Genomic DNA, 12,273 nt, shown 5'->3' on the forward strand with positions numbered 1-12,273 from the left:
TTGAGACTAGTTTGAGAGCTTCAGTCAAGGGAAGTGTTAGTTCTCTATTCCTGGTGAAGCGTACATCGCTTCCAGTGACATGCCAGAGAACTGTACTGTTGCATCTGCTGGCAGAATTTTGCCTGTAGTATTTACCTTACTGTGTGTAGATCCAACTCACTATGGTATTTTACTGCAGGCATAGAAAAACAGTGTGACTCTCTGTGATAATGCAAACAGAGCAGTCAGATAAAAGTCAGCCTTTTAGTGTGCACCACTGAATATGGCGTTCTCTCATCTGGAAGGATTAGGAAACCTTCTAAAATATCATGTCAAAGAAACAGCCCCGTTATATTTATAAAGAAAGCAAAGAAAGGTCGATGGACCATTTTAGAAACATTCTGCAGGTGGCAAAGGATTGAAAATGACTATTGTTTTTATAGCTAGCAATCAATTGCTGAGAAAAAAGAAGAGAATACTTGGCTAGATGGATGAAGTTAGAGGCTGTATGGCGAGTCCTATGCTGCAGCAAATTCCAGGGACGTACACATAACCCTTTGAAGCCCAGAATTCTTTCTGAACATCATTTCTAAGGTTTGTTTTTCCTTTTCAGCTTGAGTTGATCTTTTCTCAATAAAATGCTGTCTTGTGTGTTGTTTAGTATTTGTTAAAGCTCCTAATTTTCTATATCTCACCCTATGAAGAGTAGGAAAAGATTCTAGAGCCAGGGTAGGGAGGAGGAGATATTGTGTATTGTAATGCAAAAATTTGAGTTCTATAGGTATCTGCTCTTTGTATATTATGTCTTTGTATATTATGATCTGCTGGTGTGCTCAGCTTCATGGATGGTAGACATAAGATATAACTGGGGCGGGGGTGTTCTCCTTTGGCACAGCTACTTTATCTGCATTTGAGATGTCATGCTGATCCAGAATCTGAAAACAATGATTGGGGGAATAGTCTGTTCCTTCAGGTGCAGTGGAAGCAGAGTACCTGTGAGAACCCTCTGAGACATCTTTGGCTGTCAGAACTTCCCCAAGAGGATGCCATAGAAAGCAGAGGACAGATTGATTGGGCTTCCTTTGGCTTCTTTGGGGACCTTGCTCTACAAATCATGTCTTATATCCTCAGTCTTGTACCTTTCCTTGTACCTTCAGTCTGTCCCTCTCCAGTGGATCCTTCCATCCCTTTTGAAATATCTCCAGGAATTGTATGGATAGTAATTGTTTTGGATGACAGAATGAAAGAAAACAAGCAGTAGCAACCCAACCTCTCTCCACTAGCAAAACAGAACAAAACCTCTTTCACATTTGCTGCCCAGTTGAGGTGCCAGGCAGCATGGTATGGTGGAAACATCACAGACAGGAGACTTGAGTTGGAATTTTAATGGCGATCCTATTGATTATATACCTACCCTATTGAGTTGTTGTTTAAAAAGTGCTATGCAAACCTTAAAAGATCACAGGCATGGCAGCTATTATTATTGACGGTACCAACCTGTGTCCCAATTTTTTATAGCCATCTTTCTTAAATGAATAGCCTGTGCTGGCTGTCTCCATGTACTGTGATATGTTCCTTCAGTTCCGTCAGATGACTTTTTTGCTATTCACTTTCCTGAAGAAGTACTTTTGTAGCTGCTTTAAGTCCCACCTCTTGTTAAATACCATTGAGCATCAAAACAATCTTATGAAAATTAGGTACTGTTCTGTTAATTTTACCAGTAAAGAAACTATTAGCCCAAAGAGTAAAGTTATTTGCTGTTAGTCATGTAACCAACTATTAGTGCTAACCAAGATTACATGCTAGATCTTTGAGACTTTCCAAGCCCAGCACTTTATTCACCAAGCCATGCTGCCTCTCATTCAGGGTAGGATTCTTGAAATGGAGAACCAAATAAGCAATGCAAAATTGGAAATGAATTCCAAATATTTGGCAAACTGAGTACTGAGTTGTGAGGGTCTTGTATTTTGTGGCTCAGCTATTTGGTCAGGAAATGGCAACGTGGACTTTAAGTTCTTTGAAGCAGTATGCTTCACACTTTCCCTCAGCCTCCTTTGCATAAATCAAAGAAAATATCTCCTAAAAGACAAATTATTCTTTTTTGTACACATCTGTTTTGTGCAAAAGGTGGACTATGGTCAAAAGCTGACTCCTTGTCCATGGTAAATCCCACAAGGCATATATGATGTGTTTTATATAATATGACATAGATGTAAAGGTGTCCAGTTGTCTCATTTTTCTTTGTGTCCTTATGAGGTGTACACAGATTTCTTAGTGGATTCAAGAGCAGTATGGCATAATATAGGGTTGATGGACTTAGGTCAGACAGTGTAAATTCATTTCTGAGGTCTAATACTACTGGTATGAACTTAGTCAAGTTACTGCAATGTTATGGGCCTTAGTTTTCCCATTTTTAAAATAAAAGCAATATTTTTTCAAGAATGAGATGATTCCGGCTAATTCCAATAGACTTGTGATGGAGTCATCTGCATCCAGAAGGAGGACTGTGGGAACTGAGTGTGGATCACAACATAGTATTTTCACCTTTTTGTTGTTGTTGTTTGCTTGTTTGTTTTTTTTTTTCTCTTTCTCATTTTTTCCCTTTTTGATCTGATTTTTCTTGTGTAGCATGATAAATGTGGAAATGTGTTTAAAAGAAATGCACATATTTAACTTAGATTATTTGCTCTCTAGGGGAGGGTGCTAGGGGGAAAGAAAGGAGAAAAATTTGGAAGACAAGGTTTTGCAAGGATAAATGTTGAAAACTGTGTTTGCATGCATTTTGAAAATAAAAAAAACTATTATTAAATTTTTTTAAATAAAATAAAATAAAAGTAATTAAGTAATCTCTAAGACCCCTTCCAGATCTAAATCCAACTATACTCTGATGATTTTGTGCCTTTATCCATCTATGTAGTCTAGTGTGTCTACAAGTATCTGTGTTAATGCCCTTAAGTGGCATTTGGATCATTCTATACTCTTTTGCAGAACTCTTTGTTGACTGCTGCTAACTGAATAAAGTACAGATGCTCAGCTTAACAATCAGGACCCTCTACAATCTATTCTCAACTAATTTTTCACCCCAGGAGTTATTTTGCATGTCCTTTACTTCTCACTACCCTTAGAATACTTTAGCCCATCTGGATTATTTGTTACTTCTCATTTTTTCATTATACTGTTTCATCCCTAGTGTTTTTATCTAGGCTCCTTCATCCATTCCCAGCCAATCTGTTTTTACCTGTTGAAACTACACCTATTCTTTCTAGCTGAGCTCAAATATACCTCTCTTATGAATCTTTCATTTGCTCCTATCCCAAGCTCTGGATTTGGAGTCAATGCATCTAAGTTCAAATCTCAATTTTGACCTTGACTATCTAAGTGGGTCAGGCAAGTCACTCACTCCATCATCTCTCTTGTAAAATCAGGGGTTTAGTTTTTAAGTTCTCTTAGCTCCTTTTCACTTCTGAGTCTACAATTCTTTAACTCTCCTCCCTACTTTGTCACATCTCACTATAATCCATCCTCATTTCCTCTGTACCTTTATAGCACTCATTTCATCTCTCTCTCATGGGTATTACCACATACTGCTTATAAAATTGTATCTGGCCAAGAAATAGAGTGCTGGATCAATGGAATAGGTTGGGTTCACAAAACACAATAATTTATGGTTGATAATCCCCAAAACTTCAGCATCTGGGATAAGAATTCATTCTTTGACAAAAATTGCTAGGAAAACTGGAAAATTATATGGTTGAAACTAGACATTGACCAACACCTACCATCCTGCACCAAGATAAGGTCAAAATGGGTTCATAATTTAGATACATAAATATGGGAACAGGACCCACATGGGCAAAAATGTTTGTAGCAGCACATTTTGTAGTGACAAGGAACTAGAAATTGAGTGTATGCCCATCAATTGGGGAATGGCTGAATAAGTTATGGTATATGAAGGTGATGGAATGTTATTGTTCTATAAGAAATGATCAGCAGGCTGATTTCAGAAAATCTTGAAGAGACTTACCTGAACTGATGTTGAGTGAAGTGAGTAGAACTAGGAGACCATTGTATGTGGTAACAGCAAGATCATTTGATGATTGACTATGATAGACTTAGCTCTTCTCAGCAATAAGGTGATACAGGATAATTCCAACAGACAGGATAGAAAATGCCATATGCATTCAGAAAAAGAACTGTGGATAATGAATCAAAGTATACTATTTTTACCTTTTGTTTTTTTCTTTTACAACATGACTAATATGAAAATATAATTTAAGTGATTGTACATGTATAACCTATATCAGATTGCTTGCTGTCTTAGGGGGGAGAAGAGGAGAAAGGGAGAAAAATTTGGAACACGAAGTTTTGCAAAGATGAATGTTGAAAACTATCTTTGCATGTATTTGGAAAAATAAAACTCTTAAAAAGTGAAAAGATATAATTGTTAGTATCCCCTAATAGATTGAAAGTTCCTTGACAACAAGTATCATACTCATATTCATGTCCATTATAGTGATTAATCTTTAGTAGGTATTATGTAAATATCTGTTGACCCTGTATTACAAGTTATTGATTGGCACCTTCACATGTCTTCTCTACTATTAAGAAAGACCCTCCCAACTATCATAAGGCATATGTTTCCAGTTCTTGCAAAATCATTATTGGATTTAAAGCTAAGAATTATTTGCTAAAAGAAAGTTAGCTGCTTAGGAGAAAGATACTAAAGATTGGAGAAATTCTAATGATATGAAATAATGATGTGAAAAAGAAAAAGGAAATGCAGAAAAGATAATGAATTCTTGAGGTCTTAATGAGCTTTTGAGATAACCCAAAGATGGCAGTGGCCAGACACTCAAAGTATGTGTGCAGATCATCTGTATGTTGCCAGCTGTCTGTCTCTGTCCGATATGAAGAGAGAGTCCCACAGCTCCTGGGAAGCTATATTTGAGAAGTTGAAAACTGAGTATATGGTGAGACAATAATGTGTCCTTAAGTTGATTTCTTGGGGAAGAAATCATTTTGTACTTTTCATTCTTCTTTTAATGGAGCACATACTCCCAGGTTGAAAATCATAACAGAGAGAAGAGAGCCTTTGAAATGTGATAGAAGGCAAGCATAGACTCATCCACAACATATTTTTGTTGGAATCATTTCATCTACCCTTTAGCCCCTCTCACCTCGTGAGTCACTCAGGGCTAGATCAAATTGGCTATTAAAATGGAATGGGTTCTGTTTAAATGTCATGCAGTTGGGAATTATGAACATTGTAATTAGAAAAATAAATGTGTAGCATTTGTGCATCTTCAAAGCAGTAGCTAAACTATAATGAGGTGTATTGTTTTATCCCTTTAACAGGGAGAAGCTACTGCAGTAAGATTAAGTGATGAGCCTGAGGGCAGTTGCCCAAAGAAGCCAATGTCAGAACTGAGATTGGACCATTATTCTACCTCTGCTTAAAACATACTTTAAAAGAGTCTTTTGAAGGGAAATGAAAGAATAGAAATATTTAAGTTTATAACCAGAAAAAGAAAGGAATTTAAGGTTAAATATTAATGACAACATTTTTCATTCTCAGTCTGTGGACAGCATAAAGGCCATGCTTACATTGCCTGTTTAATAATCAGATGGGCTTACATATCTGCAAAGAACTGATTTTGAAAGGTAGGAAAACTAAAGGCGGGAAATTTGGTTAAGCTGCTTTGTGACATGTATTTGAATGTTTCTATTGACCAGATAGATTATTTGACATGGTTTGAGTACCTTTTAAAAATTATTCCTGTTAGGTGTTGGCCTTTATATCTTTACTTAATCATAATTAGAACAGGCTTTATGAGTAATTGTTCTTCACTTGATGTGTCACAAGGTATTAGGTTCCTTCTCATTTTAGGTCTTTAATCAGACTGGATGCTGTGTGTTATCCAGGTTCTAATAGATATGTCTTTCAGCTCTGGGTTGTTTTCAGGTAACAGTTCTCTTCCAGTGGTAAATTTCTGGGATATGTGACCTCATTGGTGTAGCTTACAAACCACCTACAGTTTTCTACCCTATGGAGTTCTCTTATCTACACTTTTCCATAAACTCTATGTACAGTGTTATGAACACTTTTCTCAGAATCTTTCAATATTTCTTTTTTATCAGTGTGACATGCTGACAGTTCATCTGTTGTGCCTTGGTTTTCTCTGCATAACTGATTCCTTTTTTTCTCTGATAATATATTGACTCATTGTGGTTCTGTGGCAAGAAAAGACTTTGAATCCTGGTGTGTACTTAGTCACTTATGGAACATTATACAAGGCATTTAACGTCTCTTGGCACTTAGTTTCCTCATATGCAAAACTGAAGGAGTTGGATTATATGATTTAAAAGTTCTTTCCAATTCTAAATCTATCATTCAATGATCCTTGCTATTATTTCTGTAATTCTGATTAAATAATCTCAAATTATAGTCTTGAAATCTTATGCTTTCTTATGCATTGACTAACAAGGAAGTTGTTATTGGTAATACTCTGTAATCTGTTGAATTCTACCATAAATTTCTAGCACCCTTTGAGTCACCTGCAATTTTTATTCCTTGGAGATTTTTTTGTGTTCAGTGGTTTTGCATCACCAAAAGATTATTAGCATTAAAAAGATTTTTGAGAGGTGGGGGTGGTTTATGAAACAATTTGGGATTGTTTGAAGCAAAGCTCAAATTCCCAAATACAAATCAGCCTGTTCTCCTCTTATTCAGTTCTTGATATAGCTTCTTATCATTTGGACACTATGCAGGATTGAGTTTTGCTTTCTGGACTATTCTGCTATTTTTTTTCTTTAAAGTTTTGTCAATGCTTTAAAAATATCACTATCAGTTCCATTACCTTTCTTCCTCAATAAAACTTTCTCTTAAAAAAAAAAACTTATAACTACGCAAAACAAATGAATAGATTAATTCTGTCTGAAATTTACATGCTTCATTGTACGGCTCTAGTCTGTCAGCTCTGCCAATGAGGTGAGGCATCCATGGTTCCTTATTGATCTTGTCTACCCATTATTGATCATTGAATTTATTAGAGTTCTAAAAACTTTCAGTGTCATTTTCCTTTGAATTACTTATGTTGTGCAAATTGTTCTCCTGGAAACTGTTCCTACAAGTTTTCCCAAGTCTTTGAGAATTCTTCATAGAGAAACTTTTTTTCAAGTACATATTAGTTCATTATTTTTCTCTGAACTGACTCAGGGCTGGTTGAGTGGTTTAAGCTTGGGGTTAAAATGAAATGGGATACTCATAGACCATTTTCCAGTGGATGAAAAAGGAATTAATAGCATGGAAAGACTGTTCAGCAAGGATACTATATAGATTCACATCAATTCAACCGTCATTTTCTATGGAAACATGCATGTTCAGAAGATTGTGTTAACTCTCATGACAGTGGGAAGTACAACAGGTGTAATTGGCAACATTTCCCTGAGGAATTTTATTCCCTAGGCAACTGGGAAGCCATATCAGCATCCAGGTCAGTCTTATAGTCCAGTCACATCTCAAAGAAAATATCTTCCTTTTTTGGGGGAAAAAAAAGAAAAAATTAGCTGTGCCTGTGTGGCAGGGATAGTGTAGTACTGCTTCTGTCATACTTTCTATTCCCCTACTATTATTTATGGGCATTGTAAATGGATATCCACTTTGCTTCTAGTTCTTTGAGATTGTAAAAAAGTGCTATTAGAAATATTTCTGTCTGTATAACTTTTTTTTTCTGCTTTGGGCCTCCATGAGGTATATGACTAAAAGTAATATTGCTGGGGTAAAATATATATGTACTTAATTAGTTTTAGCATAAGTTGCTAGTCATTTCCTCTTTTATAGACAAATTAACTTTCACTTTTGAATGCACATGGATTTCATTAAAGAGACTCAGTAGCATTATGGGACTTGAGGTAGTTTGCATCAAGTTATCCACAAAAAAAAAAAAAGAACATCTCAAGAACCTGTTTCACTGGAACTCTTGTCAAGGGCATACGCTATATCCATACCTTTGATGGCTCTGTTTTATGTTCTTTGATACTAAGTAAAGTTATCTCTGTGGTTGACAGGGATCTGGTCCAGTCTTAACATGTGTGGAAAATACCTCTGTTGAGGAGGTCTTACCTGCATTTTGTTCTTTTGAAACAAGTATTTGTTGAAGTAAATTGTATTACAATTTACTGTGTTCAGCTACTGTGGCTGAACTTATCATAGTCTTCATCTTTAACCACACTTCTAACTTGGTTTGTTTTGACTATTGCTTTGGAACTAATGTAATTAATTCTATGTAAGGTTTGTGGGATTGTGGGTCAGAGTTTGAATTTAGGTCCTACCTCTGCTACTGATCTTCAGGCTTGGTTATGTACTCTCTTTGAGTCTTGGTTTTACCTCTGTCCAATTTCTTTCACCTTGTATTGTAACTTAGAGTTAACCAGTGACTCAAGTTAGTCAAGTTTTATTTCCAGGTACCAAAGAATTGAGAGTCCCAGGAAAGTTGCATGGTTTTTTAGCCACAGGATGAGATGTTGTTCTTTCTCTGTTTAAAAGTCACTCAATGTCACATCATAGTCATGTCTAAAGTGTTACATTGCTGTGAGTCCCATAATGTTAATTTTATGGGAATTAACTAATTCCGTTGGCAATAAAGAAATTCAAGTACAAGTGTCAGTGATTCTGTTGCAGCCCTTGTAGGCTTAGCAGGAAAACAAACATAAAACTTCCCAGGGGTGAAGAGGAATGACTATACTACACTTTGGATTAATGTTCTTTCTGTTTTCCCTTATTCATGTTATCATCAGTCAATAATAAGTTGTTTTTATTGGCTTTATTTTCTCTCCATGAGTTTATGTGTGATTCTTCCTAGGAAATGAACTTTTCCGGGATCAAAGGGTATGGTAGGCAGGCTTACTTAAACCCAGAGATTCAGTAGGTCATGACATAAGGCCTTGCCATTGTAGAAGCATCCCTGATGAGTGGTCGCTTGATTTAAGGAAATGCTAGTGGTGTAACACTATTGGGCCTAACCCAAGTCTGGAGCATGCACTTTGCCTTCTTTCTTATCTATTTGTTCCCTTGGGGAAAAAATACTTTTTAAGTGAAATCCTTTTTCTTTCTGTTCATTCCATCCTACACCATTTTCTACTCTGTCCAGATGTCTGCATCTAGGTAGCCAGGTGAGACAGCAGATAGATCATTGACCTGGAATCAGTAAGAATTCAGTTCAAATCTTGGCTCAAACAGTTATTAAGTGACCTAGACAAATCACTTATTTTTTGTCTGAGTGTACTCAGTTGTAAAATGGGTGTAAATAGTAGCATCTGTCTCCCAGCTTCCAGGGTTGTTGTGAGAATCAAATGAGATAATGTTTGTAGAGCACTTTGGCAACCTTAAGGTGGCACATAAATGCTGGCTATATCAGGTATTATAATTACACTCACAATCATTATCATTATGTTCAAAAGAAGGATCAAGTTCATGTTTGTTGTTATCCTGTGACTTTCTGTTCCGTGCCTCCTTCCACAAATTCTCCTTCTCTTTTCTCGCATTTCTTTGGAGAGGAAGCAAAACACTAGAAGAGAATGGGAACATATGACACTGACCCAAAGGAAATAGCGGTAATAATCATGGTTCACGTTTAGGATTACAAGGCATTTTTCTCACAACTCTGAAGTGGGAGTTTTATTATTTATGTTTTCCTGATGAAGAAACTGAGCATGATTTAGTCATTACTGAACAGTTATAGATGTGAGACAAGATTCAAAGTGGGGCCTCCCGATTCCAGATGCAGACCATTAGAGTTACATGACCTCTTCCTGTTCTGAGTATTTTATTAATGAGGTAGAGAACTGGTAATATTTTTTTCAGCTTGCTTTTGTTAGACTAAAAGAGTGGTTCCTAACCTGTAGCCTGTGAGATCTATCCTGAGATGCCATGAAGTTCCTACAAAAGGTCTAGGAGTCTTCATTCTGCATTGGAGGGGGTTGTTACATAGGTTTAAAAAAAAAAAAAAAAAAAAAAAAAAAAAAAAAAAGAACGCTTTAGGACCATTGTGCGCATACACTGGAAGGGTGATTTCTTACCTTCAGTAATTTACTCCACCCAAACTCTCTGTGCTTCTCCACTGTGAATGCAAGCCTAGTTCCTTACTTGTCATTCCAGGAAAATCTAGGGGCTCTTTACTCTCAAGAATTAAGTGGAACTTGATTGGTGATTGTCCAAAGAATAGTGTAATGGAATTTGGAGAGATGCCCCTCAGGAGGACGGGAAAAGAGGGCGTGGTGACGTGGTGACTTCTCGCGATATTTATCCAGGCTAGGGGGCGGCCATTTTAGGTTCCACCCACTGTCCATTTGTCCACGTGGTGTCTCCACAGCAGCATCTTCCTTCTTCCTGAGGTGGCGTCTTCTTCCTTCCGGTTGTTTCTTCCTCTCTTCGGCGGCAGCAGCTCCTTCCCTCAGGCAGTGGCGTCTTCTCTCTTGTGGCATCTTCCTTCCTCAGGTGACGGTGTCTTCCTCCCTCCGGTGGTGTCGTCTTCCCTCAGGCAGTAGCGACTTCCTCCCTCCTGAAGAGTCTTCTTCTCTCCGGTGGCAGCAGCTCCCTCCCTCCAGAGGTGTCCTACACAGGTGTCTGGTGGGTGGTTGATGCAATGTGGCGGCTCCGCTGCAAGGCCAAGAATGGCACCCACATCCTACAAGGCCTTTCAAGCGGGTCCCGTGTGCTGGAACTTGAGGGTCAGATAGCTGCTCTTACCGGGATCGCTGCTGGTGGGCAGCGGATCCTTGCCGGCTTCCCCCCTAAGTGCCTAGATCTCAGCAATGGGGAGACCGTACTGGGGGATCTGCCCATCCAGTCAGGTGATACTCTGATAGTTGAAGAGGACAAAACCAAGCCTAAGATTTCATCTTCTGCAGTCACAGATGATGGCGCTCATACTTCATTCAGGGAAGTTTTGCCTGTGCTTGCCAGAACTGTGGTCCCAGCCGATAACTCCTGCCTTTTCACCAGTGTGCACTATGTCGTAGAAGGGGGAGTTTTAGATCCAACTCGTGCCCCTGAGATGCGAAATCTTATAGCAAAAACAGTAGCGAGTGATCCAGAATTCTACTGTGAGGCATTCTTGGAAAAAACAAATCAAGAGTACTGTGACTGGATTAGAAGGAATGACACTTGGGAGGGGCTATTGAGATATCTATTTTGTCAAAGTTCTATCAATGTGAAATTTGTGTAGTGGACACTCAGAGTGTCAGAATTAACCGCTTTGGGGAAGATGCAGGTTATCCCAAAAGGGTGCTACTAATTTATGATGGCATCCATTATGATCCACTTCAGCAAACCTTCCCTGACTCAAACAGCCCTCCTTTGACCATCTTTCCCTCCAGTGATGACATTATTCTTGCACAAGCATTGGAATTGGCTGATAAAGCTAAAAAAAGGAGGCAGTTTACTGATGTAAACAGATTCACCCTGAGATGCATGGTGTGCCAAAAGGGGTTAACTGGACAAGCAGAAGCCAGGGAACATGCCAAAGGGACTGGCCACGCCAACTTTGGAGAGGTGTAATCTATGCAACAGGACTCATTGTCTACTACCTCGTTTTGTCTACTACCTCGTTCATCAAGAAACATCTGGCTTCTCCAATAATCTCTCTGTGAACTTAAAAGACAAAAGGACATAATATTTGAAACACCCTTTCTACTTAAGACAATGAAGACACTAGAATTCCTTGTTGAGATTAAAATTAGTGTGGAAGTTTTTTTTTTTTTTTAATTAAAGTGTTTATTTACAAGATATGTGCATGGGTAATTTTTCAATATTGAGTCTTGAAAAACCTTCTCTTCCAATTTTTCCCCTCCTTTCCCCAACCCTTCCCCCAAATGGCAGGTAATCCAATACATATTAAATAGGTTAAAGTATATGTTAAATCCAATATACATACACATATTTACATAATTATCTTGCTGCACAAAAAAAAAACCAAAAAAAAAAAACAACCTGAAAAGGAAAACAAAATGCAAACAAACAATAGAAAGAGTAAAAATGCTATGTTGTGTCCCACACAGTTCCAACAGGCCTTTCTCTGGGTGCAGATGGCTTTCTACATCACTGAACTACAGTAACTGATTTGGTTCATCTCATTGTTGGAGAGGGCCACATCCATCAGAATTGATCAAGATATAGTATTGTTCTTGAAGTGTCCTGCTCACTTCACTCAGCATCAGTTGATGTAAGTCTCTCCAAACCTCTCTGTATTCCTCCTGCTGGTCATTTCTTACAGAACAATAATATTCCATAACCTT

General features: G+C 37.9%; 1 long non-coding RNA gene and 1 pseudogene across 1 annotated transcript in view; both read left to right on the plus strand.

The window, feature by feature from the left end:
• Positions 1-520, plus strand: part of LOC141549193 (uncharacterized) — a 45,629-nt gene extending 45,109 nt beyond the window's left edge. The window contains exon 4 of the long non-coding RNA XR_012484281.1: positions 423-520. This is a non-coding gene — a long non-coding RNA (uncharacterized LOC141549193). The remainder of the gene's footprint in view (positions 1-422) is intronic.
• Positions 521-10,478: 9,958 nt separating this feature from the next.
• Positions 10,479-11,732, plus strand: LOC141548718 (ubiquitin thioesterase OTU1 pseudogene; annotated as a pseudogene).
• Positions 11,733-12,273: the final 541 nt, after the last annotated feature.

The sequence above is a fragment of the Sminthopsis crassicaudata genome, chromosome X (genome assembly GCF_048593235.1).
Source record: "Sminthopsis crassicaudata isolate SCR6 chromosome X, ASM4859323v1, whole genome shotgun sequence".
Lineage (NCBI taxonomy): Eukaryota > Metazoa > Chordata > Mammalia > Dasyuromorphia > Dasyuridae > Sminthopsis > Sminthopsis crassicaudata.